The sequence below is a fragment of the Malus domestica genome, chromosome 05, assembly GCF_042453785.1.
Source record: "Malus domestica chromosome 05, GDT2T_hap1".
Taxonomy (NCBI): Eukaryota; Viridiplantae; Streptophyta; class Magnoliopsida; order Rosales; family Rosaceae; genus Malus; species Malus domestica.
The window spans coordinates 26112947-26127001 of record NC_091665.1 but is presented as its reverse complement, the minus strand read 5'-3'; the positions used below and the strand labels follow the sequence as shown (position 1 = coordinate 26127001).

General features: G+C 40.2%; 1 pseudogene; it reads left to right on the top strand.

Annotated features, from left to right (window-relative positions):
• Positions 1-9734: 9734 nt before the first annotated feature.
• LOC139196468 (uncharacterized) lies at positions 9735-13701 on the top strand (annotated as a pseudogene).
• The last annotated feature ends 354 nt before the right edge of the window (positions 13702-14055 follow it).

The following is a 14055-nucleotide window of genomic DNA, read 5'->3' as shown; positions in this document are numbered from 1 at the left end:
AAACAAAGTGAGTTGAAATTAATACCTTTGTAGATTCCTCTTTGCATAAGCAAAGGCTAATCACCCAAAGAGATAGGGCCTTCATTCCTTGCTTCTTAGATCCATGGATTTGGATGGAAGAATAGGTTCTCCAAGTTCCCAAAATTGAGAACCTCTAAGTCTCTTCACCAAGGTTAGATTGTAGAAGAAATGAGTGACCTTGGAGTAGTAGGATTGCTAGATGTACCCTCCAAGGTGTTGGCCTCTTTAGAGAGAAAATGGAGAGACAATTCTCACCCATTTCCACCCAAAATAAACCCTTAATCACCTTAATGAATATTTGGCTATAAAGTCCTTTATATAGTCACTTCTTTAAGTGACCTAAACAACCAAAACCCTAATTCATCACCATATGGCCGGCCACCTAAGGAATTTTGGGCTTTTGGGCTTTAATGAATCTTTATTCATTAAATTGTCATACAACTTAAGTTAATGGGCTTGACGTTCGAAGCCCATTGGGCCTTAAGGTCCAAAACTATCCCGAGGTCTTTAACGAACTAATTCGTTTGATTAATTAACATATTAATTAATCCTTGCCATAAATAAATGATTAAACCATTTAATCATTCTTACTCATTTCCGTTTAATCTTCAATCTCTACCTTTTATGGTGTGCGATCCATTAGGTTCCTTTTAGCGAGGCAGTGGGCGATTAAAACAATTTTACATCGATTGTGAATTGAAACAATTTTCAATTCTCCCTTTAGTGGTTATACACGTATAGGGCTTCCACAAACCATGGTTGACGCCTAGCAGCATGTCATGGTTACCCAAGCTAATCAGAAGAGGTTAGAGAACCTATTCAGTTCGGGATTACAAATGCAATACGGTCCTTCTCTAATCTAATACTCTTGACCACATTGTTTGGTATGATAGTTTATTTACTCATGTCTACTATCCAATGTGAATCGTTTGCTTATATGATTTCCTTGAATGTGATTTGGAACGCATTCCCCAATCTCATTCATACTCTGGCCAGAGATTCCAAATCATATCATAGAGTATTCTCCCTCAACTGTTTGAAGGTTAGAGATCCCTTGTTGCGCATTTACTTGTCTCCATAGCTAAGTGGCTTAACCCCAACGATGCCGTGACACCCCTAGGGGGTGAATTAGACATAATCAAAGATTAAGGACTTAACCACAAGACAACTGCGATGCCTCAGGTCAAAGGACTACTTTGCATTATCCCAACCATGAGTTCTCATGTGACATGGAATATAAGAACTCTTCGTTGATCACGTTCAGTGAACTCATTCTCTTATTGAGCACCTACGTACTTGTCTTGATGTCACACACACCAATGACTCGAGACTAGTCACTCTCCCTGAGAGAAGACACAGTACGTACTGATCTTAACGGACTGTCAATGCCCAATTGGTAATCCTATGATCAGGAACATTTAGGATGTGTCTACGAAAGAATGGTCTCATTAATCTAACTTCATTAGATTGCATTCTCCCAATCACATATTCCTTGGACTTTATCGTTTAAGCATATAACATTTATATGAGACGGCTCAAACAATAATCTTTGCCCTTTATATGTTAAACTAGATTAGTTTAACATTTGAAATGTCCGTAAAGTATCATCATATGATTGGTTTTAGGGCACATTTCCAACAGTTTTTACTAACATCTCTTACACCCTTTTGGTTATTCCTTCATCCTTCTCACTACACTAGTGGGTGAGGATCTTTAGAGGTTTCCTACTTTGGGAACTTGAAGAGAACCTAGGAGCACTCATTGTAACAAAGTGGAGGAGGCAAGGATGGAAGCTAGGCTCAAGGATTTCAAGGAGCAAAGGCCTTGGAGGTGGTCCATCCTTGGTCTTAAGTCTAGATCAAGAGGTATAAGACTAACCTTCACTTTGTTCTTGATTCTAAAAATTGTTTTGATGCATTATATATAAACCTATGAACCTTGAAGGGGATTTGCATGACTATAGCTTTGATAATATGTTATAAATGCTTCCGCTGCTTTCGTATATTAAATTTTGGTTTGTATATGCATGATAGTCATTATGAAATCCCATTCTAGAATCTCATAATTTTCCCTTCAATACGCTCTATATTCAGCAGCTTACTTGCTTAATAGAGTACCTTCCAAGTCAGTTCCACAAACGCCCTATGAGATATGGCATGGAAGAAAGCCAAGTCTTAAACACGTTAAGATTTGGGGTTGTGAAGCATATGTTAAGAAGCTTGAAGCTACTAAGCTTGAAGCGAGATCAGTAAGATGCTATTTTGTGGGATATCCTAAGGAAACTATGGGATATGAGTTCTACCATCCTGACGACCAGAAAGTCTTTGTCGCCAGAACTGCTAAGTTTCTAGAGGACGAATTTGTTCTCAAAGGAACTATAAGCAAACAGATGGAAATTAATGAGATTAATAATGAACCACAAACGAGCACTCGACATATTGACAACCCTGTTCCTGAACCCCTAGCTCCACGTAGATCTGAACGGGTTAGTAAGCCACCTAAGAGGTATGGCTTAGACAATGACTTTGATGAATTGTACCTTCTAGGTGACAATGAAACAAAGGAGGACCCTAGAGACTACACTGAAGCAATGTCCGACATTGATTCAAAGAGATGGCAAGAGGCCATGAAATCCGAGATGGATTCCATGTATCAAAATCAGGTCTGGACTCTTGTAGACCCTCCAGAAGGTATTATACCTGTTGGAAACAAATGGGTCTTCAAGAGGAAGATAGGCGTTGATGGGAACGTGGAGACTTATAAGGCTAGATTAGTAGCCAAGGGTTACAGGCAAATAGAAGGGATTGACTATCAAGAAACCTTCTCTCATGTAGCCATGATTAAGTCCATTCGGATTTTGCTTGCGATAGCTGCGTACCATGATTATGAGATATGGCAAATGGACATGAAGACGGCCTTTCTGAATGGCTACCTAGAGAAAGAGCTCTATATGACTCAACCCGAAGGTTTCGTGTCCAAGTCTGAAAAGACTAAGGTATGCAAGCTTCAAAGGTCCATTTATGGACTTAAGCAAGCCTCCAGGAGCTGGAACATTCGTTTCGACACTGAAATCAAATCGTTTGGTTTTACTCAAAACGAAGACGACAATTGTGTTTATCAAAAGGTCATTGGGGATGCAGTTGTATTCCTAGTGTTATATGTGGATGACATATTACTATTCGGGAATGACACTGCAGTACTTTCTTCTGTAAAAGTGTGGTTGTCCAAAACCTTCCACATGAAAGATTTGGGAGATGCATCTTATGTACTTGGGATAAAGCTCTATCGTGATAGATCCAGAAAATTAATTGGATTATCCCAATCTATGTACATTGATAAGGTGCTAAGTAGGTTCCAGATGGAACAATCTAAGAAAGGTTTTCTTCCTGTTGGACATGGAATTCACCTTTCTAAATCCATGGAACCGAAAACTCCTGAAGAGATACGGCAAATGAGTTGTATTCCTTATGCTTCTGCCATAGGAAGTCTCATGTATGCCATGATATGCACAAGGCCAGATATTGCATATGCTGTGAGCATTACTAGTCGATATCAATCTAACCCAGGATCAGAACACTGGGGAGCTGTCAAGACGGTCCTTAAGTACTTAAGAAGAACTAAGAACATGTTCCTCGTGTATGGAGGAGCATCAGAGTTGCGAGTGGAAGGCTATACAGACGCAGATTTCCAATCTGACGTCGATGATAGAAGTTCCAACTCCAGATATGTATTCACTCTGAATGGTGGGGCTGTCAGTTGGAAGAGCAAGAAACAAAGTGTAATTGCTGATTCCACGACAGAGGCTGAATATATCGCTGCAGCTGAAGCCAGCAAAGAAGCGTTCTGGATGAAGAAGTTCATCACTGAACTTGGGGTGGTTCCAACCATTACATCACCGGTAACTTTGTACTGTGATAATAGTGGGGCGATAGCTGAAGCCAAGTAACCCAGGGCACATCAAAAGAACAAGCATTTTGACAGACGCTTTAATATCATTAGAAGATATGCTGCCGAGGGGAAAGTCAACATCCTCAAAGTTGCTTCAGCCGATAACGTAGCAGATCCACTGACAAAGCCAATGTCTCAGATCCAGCTTGACCGTCATATGGAAAAGATGGGTATTAGATACATAGGAAGGTGGCTTTGAGTGCAAGTGGGAGATTGTTGGAAGTATGCCCACAAAGCCACTCATTTGATGTAATAGCTTTTTGGAATACTTATTGTATTAAACTTTTATATGTTTAATGGAGGGCAAATCTTATTGTTAATCACTATTTATTGTATCATGTGTTTAAGCAATAAGGGAATCCAAGGAATGTATTTGTTCTAAGAGATAAGTGATCTAATGAGTTAGATTATCGAGACCTTTCTCTTATGTTCATTCCTAAAACGTTCCTAGCCATAGGATTGCCAATTGGGCATTGACAATCCGCTAAGGCTAGTATGTGTTATGTTGACTCAATCGTGAGTATAACTAGTCTCAAGTCATTTGGTGTTGGACACTAAGACAAACACATAGGTGCTCGAAAGAGTACTCGAGTACACTGAACTACGATCAAAAGAGAGTTCGAACATACATGTCATGTATGAACTCTAAGGTTGCAATATGCAAAGTAGTCCTTTGACCTGAGGCATCATAGATGTCTAATGGTTAGGTCCTTGATCTTTGATCCTGTCAACGGCATTCCTTTGGAGTGTCCACGGCATTGTTGGGGTCAAGCTATCTAGTCATGTAGGCATATGAATGCACAACAAGGGATCTCTAACCTTCCATGGTGGAGGGAGAATACTCAAAGATATGATTCTAAAGTCTTTGGCCAAAGCAAATGAATATGACTTAGGAAGTTTGTTCCAAATCATATTCAAGGGAATCATATAGGAAAGTATCACATTGGATAGTAGACATGAAACAAACTATCACTTAAACAATGTGATTAAGAGTATTGTATTAGAGAATGACCGTATTGCATTGTAGTTGTAACTGGATAGGTTATCCAACCAATTCTACTTAGCTTGGGTAACCATGACATACTGCTAGGTGTCACTCATGGTTTGTGGAAGCCCAAATGATTAGGTAACACTAATCATTAAAGGGAGAATTGAAATGAGGTTTCAATTCACAATCGATAGTTAAGAGTAACATCGCCCACTGCCTCGTTAATTGGAACCTAATGGATCGTACACCGAGTAAGGATGTATGTGAAGAAATTATATGAAATGGATAAGCAATTAAATGGTTTAATTGAAGAATGGTCAAGATTAATTAATTTTACGAAAGGTTCGTATTGGGCTTATATGTTGGTTTTGGGTTTCGGGGCCCAAAAGCGTTTTGGTTCAAAAGGCCCATTATGTTTAAGTTGTATGACAACTAAAACAAAATGGGCAAATAGCCCAATAACACCAAGGAGGGCCGGCCATTAGGGTGAATGGGCAAGTTTGTTTAATTACAAGTTTGCCACTCACCAAAGAAAAGGTTATAAAAGCAACTTTATAGCTATTTTCTCATTAGGGTTCTTCTTGTTGAAATTGGGTGAAACATTTTCTCTCTTTTTCTCTAAGGAGGCCGGCCACTAAGGGGAGGGACATCTAGCAATCTCTTCTTCCCTAAGTCATCCATATCATCTTCACAAGATACATCCTTGGTGAAGAGACTTAGAGACATCAAGTTTTTGGTGTTTTGGAGAACTTATCCTCATTTCCTCAAATCTTCAAAGGAGCACTAAAGGGAGGAAAACACAAGGAGGATTCAAGGAGCTTGGAGGTGACTTGAAGGCCCTCCACTTGGGTGAATGATAGGAGCATATTTATGCGACTTAATTGGCTTGTTCTTGTGCGTTTACGTTGTGTTTCTTTAGTTATTTTAGTGTTTAAAGCCATTTTCTTTTGTTTGTAGGTCTTAATAACAACCTTGGCAAGAAAAGTGCATTTTGGTGCATGTTGGATCAATATTGGGCTCAAATGGATTGCATGCATGAGGATGGACGTTTTGGGCATATGTGTGTGCAAGTGTGTGTGTGTAATTGCAAGGATAAATAATGACAACTCATACACATGCAAAGAAGCCCACATGCAAAGTGAAAGACTCTAAGTACAAAGTATGCAAGAAGATGCATTTTGGAGGCCTTTGGAGCATGTTTCGGGCTTGGAATGGATAGCAAATGCATGGGCCAAGTGGATGGACGAATTTGAGAACTAAAGAGGCCAAGAATATGAAGAATTATGGTCCAAAAGATGAAGAAAACAGCCCAAAAATCTGTCACCCCAACTTGCATTCCTTGCCATGCAAACCACATAGAATTCCCTTTGGATTCCATGCCATGCTTGATCACTCTTGTCCCCTACATAATTTCTGATTTCATGCTTTAATTCATTTAATTATTTCACTCAATTGCTTGATACCTCTTGTTCCCTTCACCCATTAGATTTTAGACAACCTTTACATCCATTACATGCACCAATTGATGCTCCATCATTCACATTTGGAATCCAATGCCATGTGCAACACATGTTGTTGCACCTTTGACCCATTTGTTGACACATTTCACCTCCCTTTCCATCTCTATGCAATGTACACAATCATTCATGCTCCCTAGCTACAACACCACTCCATTTTACCCTTCACACTTTGCATCATTACTTCATTTTCACCCTTGGACCATTGCACACCACACACACAAATTGCCATGCATTTCATCCTTAACCTAACCTTATTTTCTAAGGTTTTTGGGGCCTATAAATACATGTTTACACCCCTTGGCCAAAGAACAATCCCCCATATTCATCATTTTATCACAGAAATTCGTCCTTACACACCCTAGGAAGCAAAACACCCCAAAAACACCATTCTAGTGCCTAGAAAACATAACAACCACTCCACCTTCTTCCACCCTCTTTGCCTAGTTTTCCACCACCTTCCAACCATCAAACACTCTTCCACACTCACCCTAAACCCCTCCATATCATTCCCCATCCATTCTACACCATAAATCCACCCAAAAATCTGTCCACAAGCTTCATGCCGCAACAAGGAGGAAGGGAGATCCATTGATGCACTTGCTTTCCAAGTTTGAGCATTTTAGGTGTTTTCTTTCCTTTGATTTTAATGTCTAATTTTATGTATCTTTGTATTGCAAGAATGAGGAACTAAACCCCCTTAGTTGGGGGGTGATTTGAAACCATGTACATGCTTGCAATATGATTTGATTACATTCAGTTGTTATTTCATAAGTTGCGGATTCAATTCGTTCATCTACTTGATTGATAACTTATTTGTGTATGTTGATTGAGAGTGCACGCTTAGTTTTCATGCATGAATATGATGCTAGATTATGAGGGAGTTTCACCTAATAGTTACAATCTTATAATCACAAGTAGTGAAGGTCGCTTGAAAACGATCGCGTTGAATGAATTCTTGGCACTAGTTTCATGCTCATCATAGTAACGAATGCCTCGTCAACACTTATAGTTCTCATTGTGCTTCATGATTCTTGATTGTATCTTTATTGTGCTCATCACGTAAGGAACCTTTGAGGAATGCTTTGAATTGTTGTATGCGCTTTTCCATCCAATTCATTAACTTAAGGAGAACTTGAAGGTTAATTTAAGCGTATCTAATTAACTTGGGGTGTTGAGTTTCATAATTTATTGAAAGAACAACTGAAAATCATTTTGTTTGCAAGTGTGTCATGTGTGGAGAAGAACCTCCTAACTAGCCTTTTATCCATCCTTTTCATCCAAAAAAACGTTTTACAATCTGTTTTGTTTTAAAGTTTCTGTTTTGTTTTCAATTTTCGTCCAAAACAAATCCCCCTTTATTTTGAAGTCTTAGATTAGTTAGAAAGTGTTTTGATTTGTGTTTCTAAGTGTTTTTATTCAAGTTTTTATCCAACTTCGTCCAAGTTCTTGTTAGGTTCTCAAAACTGCCCAGAAAGTGGTTTTTAGGTAGTTTTGAGTCATTAGGTTGCTGTTTTGAGTTTTATGTTTGTTTAAGTATTTTAAAGTATAGTTTTGCATTCTTTGAGTCTAGTTAGTGTTTTAAATTTTATTTTTATGTTTTTAAGTCAGTTTTCAAGTGTTTAGCAATCCCTCCTAATCCCCGGCCTAGAACGATCCCTACTTACATACTTTACTACATTTGATAAAAAGAGGGTTTAATTTGTGTGCTTATATATTTCGCATCAAATTTTGGCGCCGTTGCCGGGGATTAGCAACTTTGCTAATCTCTTGGATTGTTTTCTTTCGAATTATTGTATTTTGTTTAAGTTTCTGTTTAAGTTGCTGATTTGTTTTGTTTTCTTTGTTTTTAGGTACTAGTTTATGACCCGTAGCTCACAACCTGTTCGTGAGCATATCTCCGACTTTGACGGTGATTTTGAGAGGACTTTGAGAAGGAAAAAGAAATTGCAAGAGTCTAATCCTCTTAGTCCCGAGCCTGAATTAGAAGAGCAAGGTATAGCCATGGACAACCGTACACTCAAGGAGCTTGCCGCCTCGGGTTTGGATAATGCCGCACCATTGTGTATCCAATATCCCATGGCTGCTCAAGGTAAAACCGAAGAGTTCGAGTTAAAGTCAAGTTTGCTCCACCACATTCCAAAGTTCCATGGGCTTTCCATGGAGGATCCGAACAAACATTTGAAGGAATTTGAAGTGGTGTGCTCAAGTATGACTCCGATTACCGTTGACGGAAGTATTTTAAAGATGAAGGCTTTTCCATTCTCTTTAATGGACAAAGCCAAGGATTGGTTATACGAGTTGGCTCCCGGTACAGTTACATCTTGGGAGAGTATGAAGAGGGCATTTCTGGAGAAGTTTTTCCCAACTTCTCGTATCATTCTTCTTCGTAAAAAAATAAGTGGAATTCAGCAAAGCCAAGGTGAATCTTTTCCATCTTATTATGAACGATTTAAATCACTTGTTGCTTCTTGTCCACAGCATCAGATGAAGGAGGAGTTACTTCTTCAATACTTTTACGAAGGTCTTTTACCACTTGAACGGCAAATGTTGGATGCTTCCGCGGGAGGAGCTCTAGTGGATAAGACACCTAGGGATGCCAAAACTCTCATTGCGAATCGAGCACTCAATGCACAACAATATGAAGGTGTTGGGCAAAGAGACACCCCACGGCCACATCATGTCAATGAGGTAAGTTCTATTTCTGAGTTACAATCCCAAATGGCTAACCTTACGTCTATGTTATCGCAGTTGGTTGAAGGCCCCAAAACGCAAGGAACTACAATCTGTGGTGTATGCTCCATTCAAGGACACCAATCTGATCAATGCCCTCAATTAATTGAGAATGGAGGATGGGAATCGGCCAATGCTGTGGGTTATGGGAATCAAAACCAACCAAGGAATGATCCTTTCTCCAATACATACAACCCGGGATGGCGTGACCACCCCAATTTCAGATGGAGAGATGCACCACAATATGGCCAACAAAGTGGATTCCGACAACCCCCGGGTTTCTTTCCAAGGCCAATGGAACCACAACCACCTCCTCAGGCACAATCTTCCCAAACCAACCCAGGTACGTCTATGAATGATGATAAAACATATCAGTTACTAACCACCATGGCGCAGGGAATGCAGAACCAAGCAAAGGAGGTTAATGAGCTGAAGAAGCAAATGGGACAAATGGCCGAATTTTTTGGGCAATTCCGTGAAAATGGTAAGTTACCAAGCACTACGGTGGTCAATCCAAAGGGTGGCTTCGAATCTGCAAAGGCTATCACATTACGAAGTGGAAAAGAGGTGAGAAACAAGGAAGATGAGAAGATACAACTCAAGGAAGATGAGAACACCTACCCCACGGCAAGGGTACCATCACCCATGCCGCAGCCATCTAAGACATCCCATCCGTCCACCTCAGGTAAGAATGTTCCAAATGTTGTGATTTCGAACACTAATCTGCCCAATGTTCCTTTCCCTCGTAGATTTGCACAATCGAAGAAAGAAGAAAGCGAAAAGGACATTTTGGATACCTTTCGAAAAGTCCAAGTGAACATTCCTTTACTTGATGCTATTAAGCAAGTGCCCAGGTACGCAAAGTTTTTAAAAGAATTATGCACAACTAGGAAAAGAATTTCAAACAAAGAAGTTGTGAAGGTAAGTGAAAATGTATCTGCGGTTTTGCAACGGAAGTTACCTCCAAAGTGTAAGGATCCAGGGAGCTTTACTATCCCATGCGTAATTGGAAACACTAGATTTGAAAAATGCATGTTAGATTTAGGTGCTTCTATTAATGTTATGCCATATTCCATTTATGCATCAATGAACCTTGGTGAGTTAAAACAAGATGGCGTGATAATTCAATTGGCCGATCGTTCTAACGCTTATCCCAAGGGAGTCCTTGAGGATGTTTTAGTGCAGGTCAATCATCTTATCTTTCCTGCAGATTTTTATGTCTTAGAAATGGAGGATTCAAGCCATGCTCCATCATTGCCAATCTTGCTAGGCCGACCATTCATGAAAACAGCGAGAACAAAAATAGATGTGTTTATGGGAACATTAACCATGGAGTTTGATGGAGACATTATTCGTTTTAATCTTTCTGAAACCATTAAATATCCAATGGAGGACCATTCTTGTTTCGCTATTGACATTGTTGATTCTTTGGCACAGGTACATTTGGATCGAATGAACGACGATGCACTTGAAATAGCCTTAGTACACGGCATAGGAGCAAGAAACAAGTGTGGGGGAATCCAAGCAACCCACGGCATGGAATCTGACCATATTGCCGTGCCCCCTTGTGGTGAAGTGTTTGAAATGGTCGCGGCCCTCGAGTCATTGACATCACATTCTGGTAAGTCTTCACTCTCAATTTTAGATTCGGTTTTGGCTAACAAGTTACTTCCATCCATTGTGCAGCCACCTACACTTGAGTTGAAGCCATTACCTAGTCACTTGAAGTATGTTTTCTTGGGAGAAGATCAAACACTACCCGTCATCATATCTAGCTCACTCACGGCCCAAGAAGAAGACAAGTTGATAAGGGTGTTAAAGGAGCACAAATCTGCCATTGGATGGATCTTGGCGGATATCAAAGGCATTAGTCCCACCACGTGCATGCATCGCATCCTTTTGGAGGAGGGAGCTAAGCCATCTCGGGAGGCTCAACGTCGCCTTAATCCACCCATGTTGGAAGTAGTAAAGAAGGAGGTTATAAAATTGCTTGACTGTGGTGTTATATACCCTATTTCTGATAGTCGTTGGGTGTCTCCCGTGCAGGTTGTTCCAAAGAAGTCCGGGATCACGGTGGTGAAGAATGAAGAACAAGAGCTTGTACCCACTCGTGTGGTGACCGGTTGGCGTGTTTGTATTGATTACAGGAAGTTAAATGCCATGACAAGGAAAGATCACTTTCCGTTGCCATTCCTGGATCAAATGTTAGAAAGGTTAGCCGGTTATAAATTTTATTGCTTTCTTGATGGATATTCCGGATATAACCAAATTGTGATAGCTCCGGAGGACCAAGAAAAGACAACGTTCACGTGCCCCTTTGGCACCTTTGCATACAGGCGCATGCCATTTGGTTTGTGCAATGCCCCTGCGACATTTCAACGATGCATGGTGAGTATCTTTTCTGATTATGTGGAGAAAATTATTGAGATATTCATGGATGATTTCAGCGTGTTTGGTAATTCATTCGATCATTGCTTGAGTAATCTGACCTTAATTTTGAAACGTTGTGTTGAAACGAATCTTGTGCTTAATTGGGAAAAATGTCACTTCATGGTTAAGCAAGGTATTGTTCTAGGACATATTATTTCTGAAGAAGGCATTGAAGTGGATAAATCTAAGGTAGACCTTGTTCGTCACTTACCCTCTCCAACTTCGGTTAGAGAGGTTCGTTCGTTTCTTGGTCACGCAGGTTTTTATAGGCGTTTCATAAAGGATTTCTCCAAGATTTCACAACCACTATGCCGATTGCTTCAAAAAGAGGTGGCTTTCGAGTTTGATGATGCATGCTCCATGGCATTCAAGCAATTAAAAGAAGCTCTTACTTCGGCTCCCATTATCACACCTCCAGATTGGAGCCTTCCATTTGAGTTGATGTGCGATGCTTCGGATTATGCGATTGGTGCTGTTTTGGGGCAACGAAAGAACAAACAACCTCATGTTATTTATTATGCCTCTAGGACACTAAATGATGCTCAATTAAATTACTCCACCACTGAAAAAGAATTACTTGCTGTGGTATTTGCATTAGATAAGTTCCGATCATACTTACTTGGTACTAAAGTTATTATTTTTACTGATCATGCAGCTCTCAAGTATTTACTCACAAAAAAGGAGGCCAAGCCTAGACTAATTCGATGGATGTTGCTTCTACAAGAGTTTGACATTGAGATTCGGGATAAGAAGGGCGTGGAGAATGTGGTGGCTGACCACCTAAGTCGAATGGTGCATGAGGAAGCATCGCCAATTTCTGAAACCTTCCCCGATGAGCAACTAATGTCTATCCAGGTAAGTGAGCCTTGGTACGCGGATTTGGTGAATTATTTGGTGACTAAACAAGTTCCTAGCACCCTAAACAAATTCCAACGTGATAAACTTAAAAAGGATGCTAGATTTTATGTTTGGGATGACCCATACTTGTGGAAATATTGTTCAGATTAGGTTATAAGAAGATGTGTGCATGAATCAGATTTTCACTCAATTTTAAGTTTTTGTCACACATATGCATGTGGGGGTCACTTTGGCACCCAAAGGACAGCTTTTAAGGTTCTTGAATGTGGTTTTTATTGGCCTACTTTGTTTAAAGATGCTAGAACCTTCTGTTTAACATGTGATCGCTGCCAAAGGACAGGTAATATTAGCCAAAAAGATCAAATGCCGCAGGTACCCATCTTTGTTGTTGAAATCTTTGATGTTTGGGGTATCGATTTTATGGGTCCTTTTCCTTCATCTTTTGGTTTCACCTACATATTACTTGCCGTTGATTATGTTTCAAAGTGGGTGGAAGCGAAAGCCACTCGAACTAACGATTCTAAAGTTGTGGCAGATTTTGTGAAAACTAATATCTTTTCTAGATTTGGGATGCCTAGGGTGCTAATCAGTGATGGAGGGTCTCATTTTTGCAACCGTACCATTGGGGCATTACTCAAGAAGTATCATGTGACGCATAAGGTTTCCACACCTTACCACCCCCAAACCAATGGCCAAGCCGAGGTATCTAATCGTGAGATCAAACAGATTTTGGAGAAGACCGTTGGGCCAAATAGAAAAGATTGGAGCTTACGGCTGGATGATGCACTATGGGCGTATCGAACGGCTTACAAGACCCCCATTGGTATGTCTCCTTTTCGACTTGTGTATGGCAAGCCTTGCCATCTTCCCGTGGAATTAGAACATAGAGCTCATTGGGCCATCAAGACCTTCAATTTGAATGTGGACCAAGCTGGAATTCATCGAAAGCTTCAATTGAGTGAACTTGATGAGATAAGGCATGAAGCTTATGAGAATGCTAGAATTTACAAAGAGAAGACCACGGCATTCCATGATAAGATGCTTCGAGGCAAGACTTTCGAAATTGGGCAGAAAGTGTTGTTGTTCAACTCCCGCCTTCGTCTATTCCCTGGTAAGTTACGTTCCAAATGGGTTGGCCCGTTTGTTGTTACTAATCTTTTTGTACATGGTGCAGTCCAAATTAAGAGCTTGAGAACCGGGCAAGAATTCAAGGTGAATGGACATCGCTTGAAGCCATACTACGAGAACTTTGTGGAGCATGTTGTGGAGGAGATCCCACTGCATGCCGTGGGTTCCAAGGAGAAGTGAAGGTGTTCATCGTCCGGCTGGAAGACGTTAAAGCAAGCGCTTTAAGGGAGGCAACCCATTTATTCTGTTTGATTGTCTATTTTATTACTTGTTTAATTATTTTTGGTTATGACTTTCTATTTTGAAACATTAACAAATATGCAAAGGATTTTAACATTAAACTTCGTGGAAATGAACAGCAAAGCTTCGCCGTACAATTCCAATCCAGTTCAAGTTCAAAGCTGTGGAAAGTCAACAAGATCAACTATCTCC